Source organism: Hyperolius riggenbachi, chromosome 3, assembly GCF_040937935.1.
Source record: "Hyperolius riggenbachi isolate aHypRig1 chromosome 3, aHypRig1.pri, whole genome shotgun sequence".
Taxonomy (NCBI): Eukaryota; Metazoa; Chordata; class Amphibia; order Anura; family Hyperoliidae; genus Hyperolius; species Hyperolius riggenbachi.
The window spans coordinates 449,559,303-449,583,204 of record NC_090648.1 but is presented as its reverse complement, the minus strand read 5'-3'; positions in this window follow the sequence as shown (position 1 = coordinate 449,583,204).

The window sequence follows — 23,902 nt, the reverse complement described above, 5'->3', positions numbered from 1 at the left end:
GGCCTGAGAACTTCTCGGGTACGGGCATACGTATGTCCATGCTAGGAGGGGACCGCACCTCATCCACTGATGTCTGGAGGGTTCGTACTGACCCTGACAGGGCCTCAATCAATGCTTTGTGTTCACCCAGCACTCGATTGACATTATCCACCGAAGTGGCAAGTTCCCCCAGAGGACCAGTGCGTGAGTCCATTTTGTCTTTAGGTCTGGCGTTCTGTAACGATCAGTGAAGCACAGAGAGGATCTGATTACCGGTGATCTGCAGTATCACTGGGAATACAGATATATACCAGATTATAAGTGATCTGCAGTATCACCGATAATCCGATATACCAGCTAACCTCTGTACACCTGAGTAGAGTGTAGTGTTTGGTGTAACAGTAACACTTTTAGAGGACTAGGCCTCAGAGCAGTAAGGAGTACTGCACAGATTCCTTCCGAAGACCTGAACCCTCCAAGGCAGGAGGAGTCAGGCTGACAGTAGGAAGGATTATCTGAGAGTGACACTCTGGAGGAAGTGTCACTAACAGGACAGGGAACCGCCTCTAACAGTAAGGTCGGTTCTCGAGGTCGGACAAGCCAGGTCGTAAACACACAGACAGATAAAGTACAGTATCAGAAGGCAGATGCGGAGTCTAGTAAACAGGCAGGGTTCGGCAACAGGGTATCAGAAATATCGGGGTACAGAATCAGGAGGCAGATGCAGAGTCTAGGACGAGCCGGGGTTTGGCAACAGAGTATCAGAATGGCAAGGTACAAGATCAGAGTTCAGGAGGATAGTCAGGCAGGCAAAGGGTCATAACAGATAATCACAATCAAACTAGTACTTTAAGCTATCAACAGAATCTAGCTAAGTGTAGGATTACAGCTCCAGCTGGTCCCGGAACACTTAAGGATCTGACTAAAGGTCTGAGTGCTCCCACGTTGTGATCGCAACGCCAGACAACCAGCAACTGAACATCCTGCAGTATATATACATAAGAGCTGCCCAGCACCTCCCTAAGTGCTGGACCAATGAAAAGTGAAGCCAGCGTCAGCTGACCAGCCTGGTCAGCTGACTCACTTCTGGCTGTCATATAATCCCTGCCTGAGTGCGCGCGCGCGCGTCACCCTAAACCTAGAGGGACTATGTGTCCCAGCCACACCAGCACCGCTCTGCGGTGCCTCTGCAATGGGGCCATGCGCGCTAACCGCCGCGTCCAACGCGGCGGTTTTTCCGCGCTCCGCCATGCCCTGCACGGGGACAGCCGCCTCAGACTGAGTGGAGGCGGCTGCCTCCCCGTGCTCTGCCACTCCATGCGCGGAAAGAGCCGCCTCCCGTTGACTCATGGCGGCGGCTCATCCGCATTTCTTAACAATCAGTACCTTTTTCTCCAAACATTAACATGCTTGGGCCTTGTGTTCTCCTTAACCCCTTATTGTGCACAAGAATGTCCTCTCCTTGGTCTCCTAGGACGAAATGGCAGCCTAGGATCACCATCAGCACGGTACTCTTCATTATGACAGCACCTCCTTGGGAAAGAAAAACATTAGGAATTTGCATTATTCTTTGCTCAGTCAGTTTTTTTAGTCTCTTTCCGATCTCAGAAATCTCGCTGTTCTCCAAACCAGGATTAGCCTCTGGAAACTTTTGCTAATCCGACTGACATGTCTGTCTCTGGCTCAGCTGCCAGCACCTCAGCTTTCTCGATTCCATATCGCCAAACTCCTGAAGCCAAAATACAAACAAATACATTCTTATTAATGATTTGGATTTCGCCCTGCGGCTTGTACTCTGTACCAGGGCAGTTTCTAGGCTAAATTGTACCCAGGGCAAGGGTGTAAAAATTGCGCCCTCTTGCCCCCCACCCCCATGGACTCGTGAACCATTACTCTTTGGGAAAGTTACACAGCCACAGGTCACAAGTAGATCTGCCTACTTACTAGTGACCAGGCGCTCATCCAGGAGGAAGCAGGGACCCAGAAAACACACAGGCGAAGAGAGCCTAGAAAGCTGACTCCTCCATGGGCACTGCACACTGACAGCCTGCAGTACAGCTACAGGATCTCAGATGCAGTGGTGACATGATGATGACTTGACGTGGGACACAGGCAGCCCAGGAGGAGTCAAGGAAAGTGATTGCGCTGGAAATCTTATTTCTTCTTCCATTTTGCTGCACCGCGCATCACCAGCTCCCTAGCGATTATGTCCTTCTGCCTGCGCCCCTCTTCTTCTACTTGCCAGTATGTGCCCAGGGCGGTCGCCCTGCCCACACTGCCCAAGAAACAGCCCTGCTCTGTACACCTTAAATTGGTCAATATATACCGTAATTGATCTTGTTTCTTCATAGTTCTCCTGAACTCTGTTTACTCTTTTTGGTAGACTGGAGCTAAACTCCTCTCCACTACCTAATGTACAATGTCATAAGTACTTACCTTTTTAAAATATGCTCCCACGGACTGCACCTTTGGAAGCTCCTCTTACCTCATTGAAAACTCTTACCTCATCCCCCCCGTACATACTCGGCCGCAGTATGTACTGAGTACGGATGCCCCACACACATGTAGCTGCTACCTGCAGACTGCTTTTCAGCTAAGCTTGCAATGCTCTTACTCATTTGCGTTTTTACTCACCTAGAACTTCATTGCTCACAACCACCTCTGCCAGAAGTCCTGTTTTTTTTACCCTCTGACCAATGTTTGCTAATGCTACTACCTTCATACTTGCCCAAAAAATGGCTTCCTCCCTGTAGGAAGGTGTGCTTTGCACTTTATTTACACAGGGTTCAGGGCTACGCATGCCAGCATCATATGCCTGCACGGAAATCACTGAATGCCCACTAGGTAGGTAGTCCAATGGCAAACACTGTACTGATACACTGTCACTATGTAAATGGCAATTCCTTGCATCTTTGTAATTGCCCCATGAACTGCTTACAGTTCTGTTCTGTGTTAAACTTGGTAGGAGCTGGAAATATATATATATATGACCAATCAGTGGACGAGAAAAAACACACAGCATGTTTACCGCGCTGCAGCCACGGCGACGGACACGTAGATTGGTCAACTCCTTTTTTTCCACTTCCGGTACACCCTTATGCACTGTTCCCCCCTTTCTCTATTGGGAACTCATGATGCACCACTCTTTAAGGTTCATTACTTAAAGAGAACCCGAGGTGGGTTTGAAGAATATTATTTGCATACAGAGGCTGGATCTGCCTATACAGCCCAGCCTCTGTCGCTATCCCAAACCCCCCTAAGGTCCCCCTGCACTCTGCAATCCCTCATAAATCACAGCCTCGCTGTCGACACACAGCGTGACCCAGCGGGCTGTGTTTTTCTCTATAGTGTCAGTCTGCTGCTCTCCCCACCTCCTGCAGAACTCCGGTCCCCGCCTACCTCCCTTCCCTCCCCGCTGATTAGAGGGAAGGGAGGGGGGCAGGGACCAGAGCTCTGCAGGAGGCGGGGGAGCAGCCGAGACTGACACTACAGATGTAAACACAGCACGCACAGCGCGGCTGTGATCTATGTCTGATTGCAGAGTGCAGAGGGACATTAGGGGGGTTTGGAATAGCAACAGAGGCTGGGCTGTATAGGCAGATCCAGCCTCTGTATGTAAATAACATTCTTCAAACACACCTTGGGTTCTCTTTAAAGGAATAATCCCCTAAGTAACCCTGTCCAGATAACCCCTGATCCGCAAATGCAAATCATTCCCTATTCCCTATCAAATATCTGACATTTATGTGTCTCCATGTACCGTGCTGGAAAACACTTCCTATAACCTCAGCAACTATGATTGTCTCATTGCAACTGCATGTTTCACATCTCTGGCATTCTTTCTCCCCGTGACCAGACTCTAGGAAAATACTCTGGGCTCAGATACTCTGTAGAGTGTCTCTGTCCCCTCTATGGATCCCCTGATCAGCTGCCCCTTGCAAGGTGCCCGTTTGCACAGCTCTGATCCCTGGATCCATGGCCCCCACCCTCGCTGACATGACGCTAGCTTGCCCAAATAAACAGGTTTTTGTGACCCTAGGCTATGACCTCTTCGGCCTAGGGGCCCGAAACTCACCAGTCATGATCCCCCTAAGAGTCCAGACAATGCTAGAAAATTTGCCACTGCTGAGCCATTGCCCTTTGAAATGGTGTGAGATTTTGGAAAGTTAAATAAGAGGCCCAATGAAAGCCTATGGGGGATTTTACCACTTTTGCACCCCTGTAACTCTGGTTTGCAGAGATGTATGGAACCCAACTTTGGAGTAAAAGTATAACAATATGCCTTCTACCTGCATGAGGCATGTCGTGAGATTCAGACGTTGCTAACGGCCATGGCTGCGATTTATGTTCGTCAGAATCTCCACCATTGACATTGCCCAAATAAACAGGTTTTTTGGGACCTTAGGCTATGACCTCTTTGGCCTAGGGGACCGAAACTCACCAGTCATGATCCCCCTAAGAATTCCTACAATGCTAGTAAATTTGCCACTGCTGAGCCATTGCCCTTTGAAAAGATTTGAGATTTTTGAAAGTTAAATAGGGAGCCCAATGAAAGCCTATGGGGGATTTTACCACTTTTGCACCCCTTTAACTCTGGTTTGCTGAGATGTAGGGAACCCAACTTTGGAGTAAAAGTATAACAATATGCCTTCTACCTGCATGAGACATGTCGTGAGATTCAGATGTTGCTAACGACCATGGCTGCGATTTATGTTCGTCAGAATCTCCACCATTGACATTGCCCAAATAAACAGGTTTTTGTGACCCTAGGCTATGATCACTTTGGCCTAGGGACCCGAAACTCACCAGTTATGATCCCCCTAAGAGTTCCTACAATGCTAGAAAATTTGCCACTGCTGAGCCATTGCCCTTTGAAATGGTGTGAGATTTTGGAAAGTTAAATAGGAGGCTCAATGAAAGCCTATGGGGGATTTTACCACTTTTGCACCCCTGTAACTCTGGTTTGCAGAGATGTATGGAACCCAACTTTGGAGTAAAAGTATAACAATATGCCTTCTACCTGCATGAGACATGTCGTGAGATTCAGACGTTGTTAACGGCCATGGCTGCGATTTATGTTCGTCAGAATCTCCATGTAATGGATAGCGGAGATACCGCCGCATGGGCAAATGGCATGGCGGCTATCTCCGCATCTCAGGCAGCGGCTGATGCCGCGCAGCAGCATGGTGTTGCTTTGCCTGGTCCTTCTAGTTCAAACAGATGGAGAGCTACGCGCGCGCGCGCCAGGCGACAGGACCTTTATGCTGCTAGAAGGGGAGTCAGCTGATCAGGCCGATCAGTTGTCTCCAGCTATGCTTTGGATTGGCTGAGTGACTGGGTTGGCGCTGTGGAGCGCTTTTAGTATATATAGGACTTGCCTGTCACTTGCAAGTTGTCTGCTGTTGCGAACAGTTACGTGTTAGCGCTCAGACCAGAGTCAGATCCCACAGTGTGTTAGAGCTGGGAATTCACACTGAGTCAGATTCTTTTGATAGTTTAAAATACTTTTGCTTACTACTGTTTATGTGTTAGACTAGTTCCGGGGTGTTGAGACCAAGGACCTCACACCTAAGACTAGGTCATTACTGTCTTGTTACTGTTTATGTTTTAGACTAGTTCCGGGGTGTTGAGACCAAGGACCTCACACCTAAGACTAGGTCATTACTGTCTTGCTACTGTTATGTGCTAGACTAGTTCTGGGGTGTTGTGGCCAAGGACCTCACACCCAAGACTAGGAGAGAGCTATATTGTCACTGCCTATCCGTTAGACTAGTTCCGGGGTGTTGAGACCAAGGACCTCACACCTTAGTCTAGGACAGTGACATATCATTTGTTACCTGTTATGACCTCTGGCTTTCTTGACTACTCTCCTGTACTCTGATTCTGTACTTCTGCCCATCTGATTATCTGTTGCCAACCCTGCCTGTACCTGGATACCGAATCAGTCTTCCGCTTCTGTACCTTGTCTGTCCGTGTGTTGCCGACCTGGCTTGTCTGACCTCTCTGGCTGTCACCTAGCTCTTGGGTGAGCAGCCTTACTGTACTTCTGTGACATCTGCTCTTCAGGTTGTTACTTGCTGCTATTACTATCCTATGGTCACCAGCTCCTCTGGAGGCCATCAGGCAGCATAGCCAGTAGATCTCTGCCTCTTAGGTTCACTGGCTGCAGTACAGTCTGACTCCCAGCCTTCAGGGAATCCTTGGCTGAAGTATAGTCTGATTCCTTGTTCATTCAGGAATCTCTGGCTGCAGACCAATCTTCACCACATAACTCCAATCAGTGGTCCCTGCCCCTCAGGTGTCCACTGGTTGCAGTACAGTCTGTATCTCCCGCTCCTCGGGAGATAACTTCTCCATTTACTATTGCACCAAACACTATACCACATTGGGTGTCCTGTGTCTAGCTATACTAGTATTATTGGTGATTCTGCAGATCACCATATAATCAGGTATAGCGTCTGTATTATTGGTGATACTGCAGATCACCAATAATCAGAAAATCTGTGTTGCTGACACCATTCGTTACAGAACAGCAGACCAAACAATATGGACGCACTACACAGCCGTACTGACAGTGTAGCCACTTCGGTGGATAATCTTTTTAGGGTACTTGATGGTCATCAGACTCAGATCACAGCTTTGTCTGGGTCAATACAGGTTCTTCAAACAGCTGTGAATACAGTGCGATCCCCTCCAGTTACAGACCTTCGCATGTCTGTACCCGAAAAGTTTTCTGGACATAGATCTGACTTTCAGAATTTCAGAAATCGGGTGCTATCATATTTTGAGTTGAGGCCTAACCTCTCGGGCACTGAGTCTCAAAGAGTCACATTTATAAAGACCCTTTTGTCAGGGGATTCACAGACATGGGCATATAGCCTTCATGCAGAGCATGAGGCTCTGAGATCAGTTCAGGAATTTTTTAAGGCTATGGCTATTATATATGATGATCCGGATATTGCTTCTACCGCTGAACGGAAGCTAAAGACCCTACGCCAGCCTCCAGGAAGCTCCCTTTAGCACTGGTTTCGCTCGACATGGAGAAGGCCTTTGACACAATAGACTGGCCATACATGCTACAAGCTCTGCAGAGGGCGGGTATTGGGGGCTCCTTTCTAACAGCTATACAGACCCTATACTCTACTCCTTCTGCCCAACTTAAGCTCCCCACTGATAACCCAACCACAATCTCTATCCAAAGGGGAACCAGGCAGGGCTGTCCCCTTTCGCCAGCCTTGTTTGCCTTAACCATAGAACCACTGGCGGCCAAAATTCGCCAATCACCCGACATCCAGGGAATAACTGTTGCAAAAACCAATTATAAAGCCAACCTATTTGCTGACGACTTGCTCCTCACCCTAACATCCCCCCACACTTCCCTACCTAATTTAATTGACCTAATGAAAACATTTGGCAACATTTCAGGTCTCTCCCTTAATATTACCAAATCAGAAGTGCTCTTCACAAACTTATCTAAAACACAGGCAGCTGCTATCACTTCTTCTTTAGGTCTCTCACTTCAAACCAAATACATTACATATCTAGGAGTAAAGATAGCAGCTAACCCTAAAGAACTATTTAACCTAAATTATAAACCAATGTTAGCTTCCTTAAAGCAGGATCTAATCAAATGGAATATGCCAACTATATCTTGGACAGGAAGAATACAAGCAATTAGAATGACCCTTCTCCCCCGCCTATTATACCTTTTTAGAACACTCCCGGTCTTAGTAACCAAAACTTCCCTTAAAGACCTTCAAAGTGCCATCTTTAGGTTCATCACAAACAATAGAAGAGCAAGAATAAACCAGAGAATAATGTACATGAATAGAAGCCGGGGGGGACTGGGAGTTCCAGATCTATTTAACTACTATAGGGCTTCACAACTAGCCCAAATTGCCCAGATACATGCTGAACACTCCCCTCCCCTATGGGCTGAAATAGAAAATGGCTTACTGCAACCCCTCACATTCCAAGCACTACAGTGGTCATCTCGAGTCCCCCTATCCAAGTACCAAAAACTATCCCCGCTAACTGCCCATTCCTTATCGATCTGGAACAGACTCAAAATCCAAAAAGGACTGCAATCAAATATCCCCTCTCAGACTCCTCTGTTTGGTAACCCCAATTTTCCCCCTGGTCTGGAGACTGGAGCACTGGGATGGTGGAAGGAAAGAGGTTATACCACTCTTAAAAAATTTTTACTGAATGACAAACTACCCACTTGGGAACAATTTAAAGAAACTACCTCCTTTCCGCCCTCTGAGTACTTCCATGCTATTCAGATTTATCATTTTATAAAATCGCTTTGTCCCAATAATATCACACTTCCACCTAGGACCACATATGAAGCTTGGTGTGCTTTACACCCCTTAGAAGGCGGTCTTATTTCCTACATTTATTCTTTGCTCTCCCAACCAACGGAATTCACAAAAACACGTACAATGCTGCAATGGGAAAGAGACTTAGGCACCACTCTGACAACTGAGCGTTGGTCTAAATGTTGTTTAACACTTACAAAAGGCAGTAGCTACTTTTCCCATATTGAAACCAACTACAAAATACTACATAGAACCTATGTTACACCTATTAAAATGCACGCAATAGCTCAGACCAACTCTTACCTATGTTTTAGAGGTTGTGGCTTGCCCGGAACTATTGATCACATTTGGTGGTTCTGCCCCAAAGTTAAAAAATATTGGTCTCAAGTCACCTCCTTTCTTAGCACAGCACTTGAAAAACCTCTTTATCCAGACCCCTTGCTCCTACTCCTAGGAGATAGGCCCTCTGGCTGGAATTATCCTCAGCACAGACTCTCCCAACACATAGCCAAGGCAGCCAGACTCCATATTGCGAGACAGTGGAGACAACCAACACTGTCAATGGATCTTACCGATCACATTATCATTGACATCCTAATCTCTGAACGAACGCTAGCCATTATCAACGACACCACTGATGCCTTCACTAGAACCTGGCAGCCCTGGCTTTCATGCTCACATACGATAGGTCTCCGATCCTGTGCCCTTTCCTTCTGAAATAAAATCAACTAATGCTCTTGATGGCCAAATACATTAACCCGGACCTCAAATTATCATATATGACTGGTATAGCTAACCTAAAATATGTATATTTTACACTGCTGATTTTGCTGTAAGTGGACTGTATTCTATCACCTTGTACTGTTATACTTATACTATGCCCTATGTTAAGGGCTTATGGAAAGCAAATCTGTATTCATTTGATTCTTTTCAATAAAATACTTTTGAAACTAAAGACCCTACGCCAGGGTCGTGATCCGGTAGAAGTTTATGCGGCAGAGTTCAGAAAGTGGGCTGTATTAGCTAGATGGGGAACTTATGCACTGTTAGACTGTTTTTTGTCGAGCCTATCTGATGCAGTCTCCGAGTTGATGTTGGGACATCCTGAGCCTAAGTCCATTGACGAGGCAATCACTTTAGCTGTCCGGGTAGATCGCTGTTTACGCTATCAAAAACAGTCCCGGGGCAGAAATGCTGTAAGATATGTCTCCTACGCCTCCTCTCCACCCTCGTCACCCCCGCCAGAGCCGATGCAAACCGGACACTCCAGATTGACGCAGGTGGAAAAGAATTGCAGGAAATCAGAAAAACTCTGTTTGTACTGTGCTGAGGAGGGCCACACGGTTCAGAATTGTCCTAAGAAGTCGGGAAACGCTGCCGCCTAGGTGTAGTCAGAGGTAATACCCTAGGCGAGCAGTCACTACCTCTAAACAATAATCGTCTGCTCCTTCCCTGCTCCATCACGTGGGAAGGTAAGACTGTCCCCACTGAAGCCATTGTAGACTCTGGCTCTGCGGCCAACTTCATTGATTATGACTTTGCTAAGAAATTGGGAATTCCCTTACTTCCATTAGACCGACAGATTCGGGGAACTGCAGTCATCAACTCTCCATTACAGAGTAGACAACCTCTTTCCCAGACCCCTTTGTTGGTGTGTAGTGTAGGGGTATTACATAAAGAGAGTTTACAGTTCTTGGTCCTGCAGATGGCAACCTCTACCATTATTTTTGGTATGCCTTGGTTACAACTTCACTCTCCTCAGATAGACTGGGCTTCAAGTCAGCTAAAGAGCTGATCGGCCCATTGTCAGCATCATTGCTTAGAGAAAGTTGCTGTTTGTGCTACCAAGATTCAGGTTAAAGGTGTGCCAGTACAGTATGTGTTCTGTCCCAAGTCTGCAGAGAAACTCCCACCTAACCGTTACTTCGATTGTCCCATCGATTTAAGATCTGGTTGTATGCCTCCCAGGGGTCACCTTTATAATCTATCAGGGCCTGAGAAGGTAGCAATGCAGGATTACATCAAGGAGAATTTGGCCAAAGGCTTCATCCGCCCTTCTCGCTCACCAGCTGGGGCAGGATTCTTTTTCGTACAGAAAAAGGATGGAGGCCTTCGACCTTGCATTGACTACCGGGGGTTGAATAAGATTACAGTAAAAAATCGTTACCCTTTGCCTTTAATTGACGATTTTGACCAATGCCCGTATCTTTTCCAAACTGGATTTACGAGGTGCATACAACTTAATACGGATCAGAGATGGTGACGAATGAAAGACGGCGTTCAATACGCCCGACGGGCACTACGAGTATCTGGTTATGCCCTTCGGGTTGTGTAATGCCCCTGCCGTCTTCCAGGAGTTGATTAATGAGGTTTTCGGGGAGGTACTGGGGAAGTTCGTGCTGGTGTATTTAGTCGACATACTGATTTTTTCCCCTAATCTGACAGAACATCGTAAACATGTCAAGTTCGTTTTAAAGAAATTGAGACAGAATTCACTGTATGCTAAGTTAGAGAAGTGCCTCTTCGAGGTCACTTCCGTTCCTTTTCTGGGTTATATTATCTCTACGTCTGGTCTATCCATGGATCCAGAAAAAGTCTCAGCTGTTTTAGAGTGGCCACAGCCTGTGGGGTTGAAGGCACTCCAAAGATTTTTAGGCTTTGCCAATTACTACAGGAGATTCATCAAGGGTTTCTCCTCGGTAGTGTCACCCCTCACCAGTCTTACCAAAAAAGGGGCTGACACGTACCACTGGTCCGCAGAGGCACATTCAGCCTTTTCCACTTTGAAAAAACTGTTCTGTTCTGCTCCCATTTTGAGACATGTGGATGTCACCTTCCCCTTCATTGTAGAGGTCGATGCCTCAGAGGTCGGGGTTGGGGCTGTACTGTCTCAACGCTCTGGTTTACAGGGCAAACTTCACCCCTGTGCTTACTTTTCTTGTAGGTTTTCTCCCACTGAGAAGAACTACGATATTGGCAATCGAGAGCTTTTGGCCATTAAACTGGCTTTCGAGGAATGGCGACATTGGTTAGAGGGGGCAGAACATAAAATCACAGTCTATACGGATCATAAAAACTTGGAGTACATAGAAGGGGCCAAAAGACTTAGTCCTCGACAGGCCCGTTGGTCCCTATTCTTCTCAAGATTCAGATTTGTCATAACGTACACACCAGGGAGTAAGAACGTTAAAGCTGACGCTCTATCTAGATGTTTCGAGCCTGAGACAGTGCAACCCTCAACCCCAGAGACCATCCTACCTCAGAAAGTAGTCTTGGCAGCTACTGAGACCTGGAAGGATTGGACAGCTACTTAGGCCCGTACCAACAGGATGTTCCAGAAGGGAAGCCTGAGGGAGTCATGTTTGTACCACTGCCTTTCCGCCTACAATTGTTCCATTCCAATAAGAATGCGGGGCATCCAGGGGCTGCCAGAACTCAGGATTTGTTGGCCAGATGTGCTTGGTGGCCTACGCTGGCAAATGATTGTAAGGAGTTTGTAAGAGAGTGCTCCGTTTGTGCTAGAAGTAAGCCCTCTCGTCAGGCACCAGTGGGTAAACTGCAACCCTTACCAGTGCCAAGTGAACCCCTGGACTCATCTGTCGATGGACTTTGTGGGAGAACTCTCCAAGTCTGAGGGCAAGACGGTCATCTGGGTGGTAGTAGATAGGTTCAGTAAGATGGCTCATTTTGTCCCTCTGAAAGGACTCCCCTCGGCCCAGGAATTGGCTGATCTCTTCATCCAGCACATTTTCCGGCTGCATGGCATTCTGGAGAATGTAATGTCAGATAGGGGAGTCCAATTCGTGTCGAAATTTTGGAGGGCCTTTTGCCAACAGTTGGAGATGGACCTTTCATTTTCATCAGGCTACCACCCACAGACCAATGGCCAGACCGAGAGAATAAACCAGTCCCTTGAGCAGTTCCTCAGATGTTATGTGGCAGAAGCACAGGCTGACTGGATAAAGTTCTTGCCGTTCGCAGAGTTTGCACACAACAATCTGAAGAGTGCCTCTTCAGGATTCTCCCCATTCCAGGTAGTCTCGGGAAGATCTCCCAAGTTTGCTCCATTACCTGTGACACCTACCCCATTTCCGGCCCTGGAGGATTGGCAAAGGGCATTGAGGGAGATTTGGAGAATGGTTAAGAGGAATTTGGGGAAAGCCTTCCAGGCTCAGAAGAAACAGGCAGATAAGAGACGGTCTGTAGAATGGAAGTTCTCCCCAGGGGACATGGTGTGGTTCTCTACCCGGCATTTAGCTTTAAAACAACCGTCACCTAAACTGGAACCCAGATTTGTAGGACCATACCCGTTGGCCAGAAAGATTAATGATGTTACGTATGCGATTGATCTCCCAGCTAGCATAAAAGGTGTGAGATCGTTCCATGTGTCTCTGTTTAAGCCTGCAGTGCACGTGGATTCCTCTCCCCCCCCCCCTCTGTGATGGTTAACGACCAACCTGAGTATGAGATCAAGAAGATCTTGGATTCTCGATTGGTGCAGAATTCTGTACAGTATCTGGTCCACTGGAAGGGGTATGGTCTGGAGGAGAGAACTTGGGTGCCGGATTGTCGCATGCATGCTGAGGAATTGAAAAAAGAGTTTCATGACTTACACTCTAAGAAACTGGGTAGGAAGTGTCCGGGGTCCACTCCTCGGGGGGGGGGGGGGGGTACTGTAATGGATATCGGAGATACCGCCGCATGGGCAAGTGGCATGGCGGCTATCTCTGCGTCTCAGGCAGCGGCTGATGCCGTGCAGCAGCGTGGTGTTGCTTTGCCTGGTCCTTCTAGTTCACACAGATGGAGAGCTACGCGCGCGCGCCAGGCGACAGGACCTTATGCAGCTATGCTCTGGATTGGCTGAGTGACTGGGGCGGCGCTGTGGAGCGCTTTTAGTATATATAGGACTTGCCTGTCACTTGCAAGTTGTCTGCTGTTGCGAACAGTTACGTGTTAGCGCTCAGACCAGAGTCAGATCCAACAGTGTGTTAGAATCAGCTGGAGCTGGGAATTCACACTGAGTCAGATTCTTTTGATAGTTTAAAATACTATTGCTTACTACTGTTTATGTGTTAGACTAGTTCCAGGGTGTTGAGACCAAGGACCTCACACCTAAGACTAGGTCATTACTGTCTTGTTACTGTTTATGTGTTAGACTAGTTCTGGGGTGTTGAGACCAAGGACCTCACACCTAAGACTAGGTCATTACTGTCTTGCTACTGTTATGTGTTAGACTAGTTCCGGGGTGTTGTGACCAAGGACCTCACACCCAAGACTAGGAGAGAGCTATATTGTCACTGCCTATCCGTTAGACTAGTTCCGGGGTGTTGAGACCAAGGACCTCACATCTTAGTCTAGGACAGTGACATATCATTAGTTACCTGTTATGACCTCTGGCTTTCTTGACTACTCTCCTGTACTCTGATTCGGTACTTCTGCCCATCTGATTATCTGTTGCCAACTCTGCCTGTACCTGGATACCGAATCAGTCTTCCGCTTCTGTACCTTGTCTGTCCGTGTGTTGCCGACCTGGCTTGTCTGACCTCTCTGGCTGTCACCTAGCTCTTGGGTGAGCAGCCTTACTGTACTTCTGTGACATCTGCTCTTCAGGTGGTTACTTGCTGCTATTACTATCCTATGGTCACCAGCTCCTCTGGAGGCCATCAGGCAGCATAGCCAGTAGATCTCTGCCTCTTAGGTCCACTGGCTGCAGTACAGTCTGATTCCCAGCCTTCAGGGAACCCTTGGCTGCAGTATAGTCTGATTCCTTGTTCATTCAGGAATCTCTGGCTGCAGACCAATCTTCACCACATAACTCCAATCAGTGGTCCCTGCCCCTCAGGTGTCCACTGGTTGCAGTACAGTCTGTATCTCCCGCTCCTCGGGAGATAACTTCTCCATTTACTGTTGCACCAAACACTATACCACATTGGGTGTCCTGTGTCTAGCTATACTAGTATTATTGGTGATTCTGCAGATCACCATATAATCAGGTATAGCGTCTGTATTATTGGTGATACTGCAGATCACCAATAATCAAAAAATCTGTGTTGCTGACACCATTCGTTACACTACACCATTGACATTGCCCAAGTAAACAGGTTTTTGTGACCCTAGGCTATGACCTCTTTGGCCTAGGGGCTAGTGTTGGGCGAACAGTGTTCGCCACTGTTCGGGTTCTGCAGAACATCACCCTGTTCGGGTGATGTTCGAGTTCGGCCGAACACCTGACGGTGCTCGGCCAAACCGTTCGGCCACATGGCCGAACTAAGAGCGCATGGCCGAACGTTCCCCGAACGTTCGGCTAGCGCTGTGATTGGCCGAACGGGTCACGTGGTTCGAACCCGAACGCGCTCTGATTGGCCGAACTGTCACGTGGTTCGGGTAAATAAATACCCGAACCACGTCATATCTCCGCCATTTGTCTGTGGGTTTAGCTTTGGGTAGGCAGGCAGGGTAGTTCGCGCTCCAGCCACGCTAGCCAGGGTCCCCCCTGTCATTGTGTCGCTGCTGGGAACAGTAGTACACCGCTCGCTCAGCATTCTGTTTACTGCCACTCTGTGTACCTCGCTCAGCCACATTATATAGCATTCTGTTCACTGTTCTGTGTCTGCTGGGAATAGTGGTACACCGCTCGCTCAGCCACACTATATAGCATTCTGTTTACTGTTCTGTGTCTGCTGGGAATAGTGGTACACCGCTCGCTCAGCCACACTATATAGCATTCTGTTTACTGTTCTGTGTCTGCTGGGAATAGTGGTACACCGCTCGCTCAGCCACACTATATAGCATTCTGTTTACTGTTCTGTGTCTGCTGGGAATAGTGGTACACCGCTCGCTCAGCCACACTATATAGCATTCTGTTCACTGTTCTGTGTCTGCTGGGAATAGTGGTACACCGCTCGCTCAGCCACACTATATAGCATTCTGTTTACTGTTCTGTGTCTGCTGGGAATAGTGGTACACCGCTCGCTCAGCCACACTATATAGCATTCTGTTTACTGTTCTGTGTCTGCTGGGAATAGTAGTACACCGCTCGCTCAGCCACACTATATAGCATTCTGTTTACTGCCACTCTGTGTACCTCGCTCAGCCACATTATATAGCATTCTGTTCACTGTTCTGTGTCTGCTGGGAATAGTGGTACACCGCTCGCTCAGCCACACTATATAGCATTCTGTTTACTGTTCTGTGTCTGCTGGGAATAGTGGTACACCACTCGCTCAGCCACACTATATAGCATTCTGTTTACTGCCACTCTGTGTACCTCGCTCAGCCACATTATATAGCATTCTGTTCACTGTTCTGTGTCTGCTGGGAATAGTGGTACACCGCTCGCTCAGCCACACTATATAGCATTCTGTTTACTGTTCTGTGTCTGCTGGGAATAGTGGTACACCGCTCGCTCAGCCACACTATATAGCATTCTGTTTACTGTTCTGTGTCTGCTGGGAATAGTGGTACACCGCTCGCTCAGCCACACTATATAGCATTCTGTTTACTGTTCTGTGTCTGCTGGGAATAGTAGTACACCGCTCGCTCAGCCACACTATATAGCATTCTGTTTACTGCCACTCTGTGTACCTCGCTCAGCCACATTATATAGCATTCTGTTCACTGTTCTGTGTCTGCTGGGAATAGTGGTACACCGCTCGCTCAGCCACACTATATAGCATTCTGTTTACTGTTCTGTGTCTGCTGGGAATAGTGGTACACCACTCGCTCAGCCACACTATATAGCATTCTGTTTACTGCCACTCTGTGTACCTCGCTCAGCCACATTATATAGCATTCTGTTCACTGTTCTGTGTCTGCTGGGAATAGTGGTACACCGCTCGCTCAGCCACACTATATAGCATTCTGTTTACTGTTCTGTGTCTGCTGGGAATAGTGGTACACCGCTCGCTCAGCCACACTATAAAGCATTCTGTTTACTGTTCTGTGTCTGCTGGGAATAGTAGTACACCGCTCACCCGCCACTGTATAGCATTGTGCTCTGTGTCGCTGCTGGGAATAGTGGTAAACCGCTCACCCGTCACTGTATAGCATTGTGCTCTGTGTCGCTGCTGGGAATAGTGGTACTGTATAGCATTTCTGTACTGCCACTGTACTGCTGCCAGTCAGCGTGTACTGTAAGGATAAGTGAAATGAGGAAGAAATCTGGTGAAAGAGGGAGGGGCAAGGGAAGAGGTGTTTCCCCTGACGGTTCATGTACAGGCCACAGGGGAGCACCCAAGAAAACCCACTCAATACCGCCCATGTTGTCCAGGACAACAACCCTCACAAATCCAAAAGAACAGGACCAGATAATTACTTGGATGACCTCTCAAGCGTCCAGCAGTGGGTTAAGCAGCACCAGCACATCACGCACGAGGTCCGAGTCCTCAGCCAGTTACAAGGAGCCAGTGGGCACAAAGCTGACCCAACCGGCAGCGACACCACGCACACAACTGCCAGATAACCAGTCCGATGAATTACCTCAGGACACAATGGGGTATTCGCAGGAGCTATTCCCAGCCCAACAAACTTCCACCTTTCAAAGGTCAATGGAGGAACAGCCAGAAATGTTGTGCCTGGATTCACAACCGTTAACTGTGGGAAATGCACCGCGCACTGAAATACAAGGCGAGTCCGAGGAGGACTCGGAAACCCAAATCCCAGAGCAATTTGGGCAGGAGGGGTTGCAATTGCAGGAGGTCGGCCGACAAGATCTGGAAGACGACGTTGGAGTGTGCTGCGCAGAGGTTGTTGTGGGGAGCTCTACTCCACGGCGGCGGCCCACAATGACATATGACGAGTTTGAGGAGATGGAAGAGGAGGGTATGGACAATGTGGACAGAGACCCAGATTTTGTTTGTGAACGAGAACATCGCTGTCGTAGCAGCAGCACAGATGAGTCTGTTGAAGAACCCACTGCTGCACGAGTTCGCCTTGTGCCACAAGGTAGGCGGCGCGCAATTTCAGGCACCACAAGCGTGGAAGTTCAAGTGAGAGGCAAAAGAGGAGCAAACAGAAATCGCCAGCAAGGAGGCAGGTGCTCCAAAGTCTGGGCTTTCTTTGAAGACTGCACTGAGGATGTTACCATGGCGATTTGCAAGGTGTGCAAGACCCGCCTGAGCAGGGGGAAAAGTATTAACAACCTCTCCACCACCAGCATGAGCCGTCACATGCTATCCAAACATCCCACTCTGTGGGCAAACGCGTCAGGACAGGGTACCAGCAACAACACTGCCTCCCTTGGGTTCACCAGACTCACCACCAGACCCGCCTCAGCAGCAGCAGTAGCCCAGCCATTGCGTGGTTCACAACATTCACAAACATCAGACGACGCTGACACTGTCACTTTCCGGAGTAGTGCTCTTGAGGTCTCCCAGTGTTCATCAAACACAACAACCAACAGCCCTTCCGTGTGCAGCGCTACGGTTCAGTTGTCTGTGTCGGAGATGTTTGAGCGCAAGAGGAAATTGCCAGCAAATGACCCCCGGGCCGTGGCAGTAACAGCCAGCATAGCCAAGGTTCTGGCCTGCGAAATGCTGCCATATCGAGTGGTGGAGACAAACAGCTTCAAGGGCATGATGTCAGTGGCCATCCCACGTTACGTGGTTCCCAGCCGCTACCACTTTGCGCGCTGTGCAGTGCCTGAGTTGCATGAGCACGTGGTCAGCAAAATAACCCGAAGCTTGAAGAATGCCGTTGCCTGCAAGGTTCACCTCACCACTGACACCTGGACGAGTGCGTTCGGCCGGTGTCGATACATCTCCCTTACCGCGCACTGGGTGAACCTTGTGGAGCCTGGCAGCGATTCCTCACCTGCTACGGCACGGGTGTTGCCCACGCCACAAACAGCAGCACCGCCGTCCCTCCCACTGGATAACAACAGCAGCACCTACCTCTCTGACTCCTTCTCCTCCAACGCATCTCAAAGCTGTACCTCATCCGGAAACGCTAACCCAGCAGCAGTAGGATCGTGGAAGCAGTGCAGCACAGCTGTTGGCATGCGTCAGCAAGCGTTGCTGAAGCTAATCTGCCTTGGGGATAAGCAGCACACAGGGGAGGAAATTTGGAGGGGAATAAAGGAACAGACGGATTTGTGGCTGGCACCGCTGGACCTGAAACCGGGCATGGTTGTGTGTGATAATGGGAGTAATCTCATTCGCGCTTTAAGGTTGGCTAAGCTGACACACATCCCTTGCCTGGCGCACGTGATGAACCTAGTAGTTCAGCGGTTCCTGAGGACATACCCAGGCGTGGACGATCTTCTGTTGAATTCAACGCGAATGGTCAGCAGAAGCAGACCAGGAGGAAGGTGACGACTATGATGCATCACAACAACTATCACAACGCTCACAAGAGGATGATGAGGATTCTGGTAGGACTCTGGCACACATGGCTCAATTCATGCTAGACTGCATTGAACGTGACCCACGCATTGTGCGCATTCTGGACAACACCAATTACTGGGTTTATACCCTTCTGGATCCACGGTACAAACACAATGTTCCAAAACTGCTTGAAGAAAGAGTCAGACAGGTCAAAATGGAAGAATACCAGCAGGCCCTTGTGGAGACTTTAGAGAGGAGATTGACATCCTCCCCCTCCTCTAGCCAGTTGTACGCAGACAGACTGACTTCCGCAAACCCAGGACGACCAGGAGGGCAGCAAACAACGCAAGCCGCAGCTAGTACCCAAAAGGGAACGGTATCGGCAGTGTCCTTGGAGTGGGAAAATTTTCTGACACCCATGCAGCAGCAGCCCACTGAACAGCAAGCGTGCAGATCCACCTCCAACACCGATCGCCTGGAGAAGATGGTCAAGGACTACATGTCAGATGACGTAGCTGTGTCGAACAATCCATCTGCACCCTTCAACTATTGGGTATCGAAGCTAGACACCTGGCACGAACTGGCAATGTACGCAATAGAGGTGCTGGCTTGCCCGGCAGCCAGCGTTATGTCGGAACGCTGTTTCAGTGCTGCCGGAGGCATCGTCACAGATCGGCGTATCCGCCTCTCTACAGAAAATGCAGACCGTCTGACTCAAATTAAAATGAATCAATCCTGGATTGGAAATGACTACGCAACACTCCAGGACCCCAACCAAGTAACATGACCAATGAACATCTGGGATGGTGTAGCGTTTCCGGTCCCTGTTTATTGAACCTCTCATCTGTATTACATTTATGACTGCATGGCGGCAAAAAGCATTGCTGCTATATCCGCACGCTTTTTGTCCTCATGCAAGGCCTGGGTTGTTGTGTCTCAAAAACCGTGGCCTTCTCCTCCTGCGCCTGCTCCTGTTCCATCATGTCTGCTGCTGCTGGGTTAGCGTTGCCGCGTGGTCCCTGTTTATTGAACCACTTATCTTTATTACATTTATGACTGCATGGCGGTACAAAGCATGCTATCCGCACGCTTCTTGCCCTCATGCAAGGCCTGGGTTGTTGTGTCTCACAAAGCGTGGCCTTCTCCTCCTGCGCCTCCTCCTGTTCCATCACGTCTGCTGCTGCTGGGTTAGCGTTGCCGCGTGGTCCCTGTTTATTGAACCACTTATCTTTATTACATTTATGACTGCATGGCGGTACAAAGCATGCTATCCGCACGCTTCTTGCCCTCATGCAAGGCCTGGGTTGTTGTGTCTCACAAAGCGTGGCCTTCTCCTCCTGCGCCTCCTCCTGTTCCATCACGTCTGCTGCTGCTGGGTTAGCGTTGCCGCGTGGTCCCTGTTTATTGAACAACTTATCTTTATTACATTTATGACTGCATGGCGGTAAAAAGCATGCTATCCGCACGCTTTTGTCCTCATGCAAGGCCTGGGTTGTTGTGTCTCACAAAGCGTGGCCTTCTCCTCCTGCGCCTCCTCCTGTTCCATCACGTGTGCTGCTGCTGCTGCTGCTGGGTTAGCGTTGCCGGTCCCTGTTTATGGAACCTCTTATCTTTATTACATTTATGACTGCATGGCGGTACAAAGCATGCTATCCGCACGCTTCTTGCCCTCATGCAAGGCCGGGGTTGTTGTGTCTCACAAAGCGTGGCCTTCTCCTCCTGCGCCTCCTCCTGTTCCATCACGTGTGCTGCTGCTGGGTTAGCGTTACCGGTCCCTTTTCCTGGAACCTCTTATATGTATTACATTTATGACTGCATGCCGACAAAAAACATGTTACCTGTGCAAAGAAAACAGACATTTCCCGCATTTAAAAGACAGTTTTCCCTTTGAAACTTTAAAATCGATTTTCTCAAAAACTATAAGCTCTTTTTGCTAATTTTTTTTTCCTCTTGTACCCACTCCCAAGGTTCACATACCCTGTAAATTTGGGGTATGTAGCATGTAAGGAGGCTTTACAAACCACAAAAGTTCGGGTCCCCATTGACTTCCATTATGTTCGGAGTTCGGGTCGAACACCCGAACATCGCGGCCATGTTCGGCCTGTTCGGCCCGAACCCGAACATCTAGATGTTCGCCCAACACTACTAGGGGCCCGAAACTCACCAGTCATGATCCCCCTAAGAATTCCTACAATGCTAGAAAATTTGCCACTGCTGAGCCATTGCCCTTTGAAATGGTGTGAGATTTTTGAAAGTTAAATAGGAGGCCCAATGAAAGCATATGGGGGATTTTACCACTTTTGCACCCCTGTAACTCTGGTTTGCAGAGATGTATGGAACCCAACTTTGGAGTAAAAGTATAACAATATGCCTTCTACCTGCATGAGACATGTCGTGAGATTCAGACGTTGCTAACGGCCATGGCTGCGATTTATGTTCATCAGAATCTCCACCATTGACACTGCCCAAATAAACAGGTTTTTGTGACCCTAGGCTATGACCTCTTTGGCCTAGGGGCCTGAAACTCACCAGTCATGATCCCCTAAGAGTTCCTACATTGCTAGAAAAATGACACTGCTGAGCCATTGCCCTTTGAAATGGTGTGAGATTTTGGAAAGTTAAATAGGAGGCCCAATGAAAGCCTATGGGGGATTTTACCACTTTTGCACCCCTGTAACTCTGGTTTGCAGAAATGTATGGAACCCAACTTTGGAGTAAAAGTATAACAATATGCCTTCTACCTGCATGAGACATGTCGTGAGATTCAGACGTTGCTAACTGCCATGGCTGCGATTTATGTTCGTCAGAATCTCCACCATTGACATTGCCCAAATAAACAGGTTTTTGTAACCCTAGGCTATGACCTCTTTGGCCTAGGGGCCCGAAACTCACCAGTCATGATCCCCCTAAGAGTTCCTACAATGCTAGAAAATTTGCCACTGCTGAGCCATTGCCCTTTGAAATGGTGTGAGATTTTGGAAAGTTAAATAGGAGGCCCAATGAAAGCCTATGGGGGATTTTACCAATTTTGCACCCGTGTAACTCTGGTTTGCAGAGATGTAGGGAACGCAACTTTGGAGTAAAAGTATAACAATATGCCTTCTACCTGCATGAGACATGTCGTGAGATTCAGACGTTGCTAACGGCCATGGCTGCGATTTATGTTCGTCAGAATCTCCACCATTGACAGTGCCAAAATAAACAGGTTTTTGTGACCCTAGGCTATGACCTCTTGGCCTAAGGGCCCGAAACACACCAGTCATGATCCCCCTAAGAGTCTCTACAATGCTAGAAAATTTGCCACTGCTGAGCCATCGCCCTTTGAAAAGATTTGAGATTTTTGAAAGTGAAATGGGGAGCCTAATGGAAGCCTATGGCAGAATTCAGCACTTTTGCACCCCTATAATTCTGGTTGGTTTGTCAAAAACCAGAGCGGTTCTTGCCTTTTTCATGATTGCTAACTCAGTAAAGGACCAGCCTTTAAAGCGTTGCTATCATATAAATCCGGCATAGCGGGGTCTGAACCCTCTATAACAGTAATTATAGATTGACGGTATACCTTGAAATGAATCAGAGCACTCAGTATATGATTTTATATAAAAAATGTATTTGCTTATCATACAGCATATATACAAAATATGAACAGTTCCAAGTAGTGTTTCCTTCTAACAGTATTCCATCTCATCAAGGCCTTTAGCCAAGCAATCATTAATCTTCTAAATACATTCAAAAAATAATAATATAACAGTTGTGTTATGTAGAATAAGATCATCAGTAGTCTCATCTGTATCAATAGCTGTGTATCTAGTAGCTGTGTAAAACTTGTAGTAATCTTCTCAAAGAAATAGCATAAAAAATAGCTTCTAAAAAAAATTCTTGCTAACATCTTAACATAACTTAATGCTGAAAAATTAATAATGTAAATCACCAGAATATTATTAAGCATATTACCCCTTCTCTGTCATCTCTTCAGCATCTAGAACCACTTGTGGGAAGGTAGCTTCTGCCTCATGTGTCTTCTCAGGAGATTGTTGGGCTTCTGCAAATTATGAGCTTTCAGTTCCTACTTTTATAGGGATTGGATGCAATATGGCTGCCTAATCTGGACTTTCCCTGAATCCCAGGTTCTGATTGGCTAAAGCTTCCATGGGTAGCTCGCTATCTTTGACATTTAAAATACCCATAACACTTTTTATGTTTTGAATACCTTAATCATAATATTATTGTTTGTAAATTCCATAATTACCTTATCTTGTGGGAATTAACGTCATTTGGAGTGCTTGACATTTGATATAGGGTCATTTCTGATGCAGTTAATTAAAAATGGACGTCACCAGCCATCTTGTCTGCTGGTGTGCCCCAGACATTGAGACTAAACAATGTCATTCATGACACATTTCTGATAATATCCCCTTCTGCTAATTCGTTTTTGGAATGTGTATGTACTTTCCCAGGTCAGGTTGACCTTATAACACTGTACACAGATCTGTAAGAGCCTTCAGCAATTTAAGGCTTATTGAAGCATACAGGGCTTTTAATATAGTTATTTAAATATAAAGCTTATTATATAATTCTTCTTAAAACAATTAATCATATAAGAAATAATTGCATATTAAAACTTAATAATATAAACTCATGTTTTATATATTTGTCTTTCTGATGAATAAATATAATTACTCCAACTGGCAGAGGTCACCATTTCATAACACATAATATTATGAATATTAATTATAAGACTATTAAATTGCCAGGTGGCATCATTTGTCCTAAATACGGGACAATACAAAAACCTTGGAACTTATTATTAACATTCCAAAGGACAATCATAGTCAAAACAGGGCATTATATTCTTGCTGTCTGTAACGGCCTTGTAACAAGTACGTCAGCAATCTTCTAGCTTACAAGTTAAAACAATCTTATAAAAGTTTTACTTTCTCTAATGAACACTGACAGAATCCAGCATTAAATGTATTAGATTATATTATAGGTTTTAACAATAATTATTTCTTTCTTTAGAAGGACTGTACTGATTATTAATATTTATATATACATACACATATTACAGCTTTTCCTGCATAAATAAAACCGCTAGAATTCTGACAGGTTATCATCACCTGCCGACTTTAGCAGTTAATAGCAAAGGCCCCTTGCATCCTAGCAACACCAAATTTGCAGGATATGTTAAAAAGATAGCAGGAAATAATATTTAATGGACTTCCAAAGCCACAAATGATAAAAAAGTTAAATACCTTGTCAGAATCCAGATCCATGGAGGACGCC